This window comes from Crocodylus porosus, unplaced genomic scaffold (genome assembly GCF_001723895.1).
Source record: "Crocodylus porosus isolate Cpor-Errol unplaced genomic scaffold, CroPor_comp1, whole genome shotgun sequence".
Taxonomy (NCBI): Eukaryota; Metazoa; Chordata; order Crocodylia; family Crocodylidae; genus Crocodylus; species Crocodylus porosus.
The window spans coordinates 28,546,094-28,549,286 of NW_017728886.1; the positions used below are offsets into that span (position 1 = coordinate 28,546,094).

The window sequence follows — 3,193 nt, forward strand, 5'->3', positions numbered from 1 at the left end:
GTGCAGGGGAACACGACTCTGATAATGTTTCAGAGACAAATTCTAATTTTTCATAAAATTCTTTCCTAATGTCTTTGTTTTTATCCTATGTAGGGGCATGGATATGGACTTAACTGCAGATGTGGTAGTCTTTTGTTTATAAACTCTACCTTTTTGATTGAATTGAGGTATATGTTGCTTACTATAAACCCTGTGCCCAATTGACAGGTATCTATTCTACAACAGAAAAGTGTATTATTTGAAAGCCTAATATATCTGCATCCAAGCCAAGACACCTTCTTAGATAGTGATGATGTTCATTTTATACTGTTCCATCACTGCTAACAGAAACTTTAAAAAGCTCCAGGCATATATAAACTTCTAACCAATGATTAGATAAGTTACCTCACCAATAAGTCCAAGTTTTAAATTTTATATTTGTCAAAGTCTTTACACTTTTGGTTTCATAGATGGGGGTCGGGGGAGAAGAGACTCCTATGATTTTCACTGCAATTCTTATCTGAACTCTTTCTCTGAAGCACCAAACTGTTTTACGTTAGCTGGGCCTTTCCAAATGACTAGATGGAACAGGGTTTCCTAGGCCGGATACAAAACTAAAATACATACCAACACACCACAAAACAGGTATTAGGCTGTCCACAAAGGCAAAGTGAGCTTGCTTCAACTTTGTACAGTCAAAGCTTTGTTAGGTGATGGGACCCTGGGGATGCCTTCATTATTGCCCCAGTGGTGGGGAGGAAATAAACTGAATAGGGCATCAGTAGTTCCTTGGGGACACCTTTGCTTCCTCACCTGGAGCATGCTGCTGATTCCCAAAGCTGCTGCCACCTGGATCTAGTCTTTTTTGTAGATTGGATCCATCCAACAAGAGGCCAATCTCTCAGGGATTGCCAATCCCTGAACTAAAGAATCTTAATGTGCCCCTCTTGCTATAAGTACAGTAAAAATTCCATTAACCAGTACTTTAAAAGCTGGCATGTTCTATTAACCGGCATGCCAGCTTGTAAGGTAAAGTGAAACCAGAAGTGCCCACTGTGGCACTTCCAGTTTCTCCGAGCCCCCACAGCCCGAGGCAAAGCAGCCTGCGCTGCTGAGCCCCCACGGCCTGGGGCATAGTGGGCTGTGCGAGGCCTGCTTCCCTGTCCCTCAGGACCCATGAGGGGGCGGTGACATCCCAGCCATTGCGGGAGAAGCGGCAAAGATACCTGTTCGGGCCGCTCAGTTAACCGGCACATTGTTACCTGGCACCTGGTTGGGGGAAAGTAGAACTGTGGCCTGCAGTGGCAAAAGTATATCAACTCCTGCTTCTGTTTTACCAAAGAACAGTGTCCCTGATTATTAAGGTCTGTACCACAGCACAGAAAAAAAAAAAAAGCCTATGCACACAGGTATGAAGCAGTCTTGGATTTACTAAGCAACTGTGCCTTGGCACAAGATAGAAGGAATTGTTCATATCTGTGAAAAGTAAGCAGTATTTCTAGCCAGTGTAAAGCCAGACCCAATTCACTTTTCATTTACACTCGCCCTTTAGACTAGCAAGCACTCTATCCTCCCAGGATCCCCCTGAAATGAAATTCTATCTGCACTGCCGCAAACTGGTGTCCTTCTCCATACCACCAGTCCCTCTGCTTCTGACTACTAATATAACAATGTTATACATTTCTTATCAAACATTATTTGCCGAATGTTGTTGTTTCTCATTCAAACATTAAGGCTGGTGAGGTAATTTAGCTTTACAAAACAGGGTTGCTCATTCATGTATTATAGAATATCAATCAAATAACTAATGATCAAAAAAGGAAAAATATTTACCCGTCCATTTCAGCAAGAAGCTGATTTATGGTCTGCCTGGAGTAGGGATGTATTGCAGATTCAGTTCTTTTTCCACCAACAGAATCCAACTCATCAATAAATATAACACAAGGTGCATTTCCTTTTGCCTCCTCTGATAACATAAACATAGTTTAAGGTTATTTGAAATCAATCTGTTCCCACCATGCAAGTTATAGGCAACATCTACTACGAGGATTTTACAATTCATATACCGCTCCAAAAAGAGGTATCAGGGATCATACCAAAAAAAAAAAAGCCAAGTTAACCAGGTCCCTCTAGCTGCCACCGAGTTCAGGACTTTGGATCCTCAAGCTCCATGTATATCCGCAGCAGCTACAGCACATGGGATGGATGGGTTAACATGGCTCCTGATGGTGACACTTCTCTTGCAACAACTCTTCCATGGCTCTGCCCTCCTTTGTCCCCCCTGGGTCTTCACTCTGTTCTGTGTGGCCACAAGCTAAAGTCCCTCTGCCTCCACTCCAGGACTCAAACCTGTCAGTGGAGGTTGGGATCAGTGGCACACAGGGAGGATGAGGGCTGAATTTGTACCATGCCAGCCAAAACAAGTGGCCACCATTGCTTTCAAGAATCACATTTAAGGACTACTGATGAGGAAAGGGAAAGAAATTTTGAAGAAGTGGCAGCCACAGAACTGGCCCTGTCTTAAATTTTAAGAGCTTGCTCACATCTTTCTCATCAAGAGTTTCCTCTTAACATAAAATATGTAATAAAAGTCTTCAAAAACAGGGACAAAAAAGAGTAAGTGATAGGGAAACTTCTTTTTCAGTGTCTCCTGGGACCTGAAATCACAGAAGAACATTTCTATTAAACTTAGATTTGTGTATTTTCAAAGCTTTAGTTTTTATGAAAATTTAGACTATTAATTCAGACGATAATACCTTAAAGTAACAAAACTTCAATTCATGGAGGTAGAGACCAAATATTATAAAAGTATAAACTAATCCAATTTTAAATTATGAACCAAAAGGGATATCAACTTGAGATCTACATTTTTTAAAAGTGAGTTTCAAGAGCTGCACTTGCTCTTAGGTCCTTTACATTTACTTTTGTGGATTTCCCATTATCTTTGTGTGTTTCTTTTATCTTGGTGCTTGAAAAGAGAAAAAAAAAGAAAAGAAACTAATTAATCCAGTGGCACCCAATGTTCTGGCTCTTTGTGCCAGGATTGAGCACCATGCCACCCTACGCACCCAATCTAACATGTATGACCACAGTCTCCACAAATGTGTGGTTCTCCACAAATCTGTAGGGAGCCCCACAGGCCAGATAACATGGCTCCAGGGGATGGATCTAACCCATGAGCCAAGGGTTTAAGCACCCCTGGACTAACGCAAAG

At 41.7% G+C, this 3,193-nt stretch overlaps 1 protein-coding gene across 3 annotated transcripts in view; it reads right to left on the reverse strand.

The window, feature by feature from the left end:
* Positions 1-3,193, reverse strand: part of YME1L1 (YME1 like 1 ATPase) — a 40,141-nt gene that overhangs the window by 11,640 nt on the left and 25,308 nt on the right. The gene's annotated exons all lie outside the window — the stretch shown is intronic.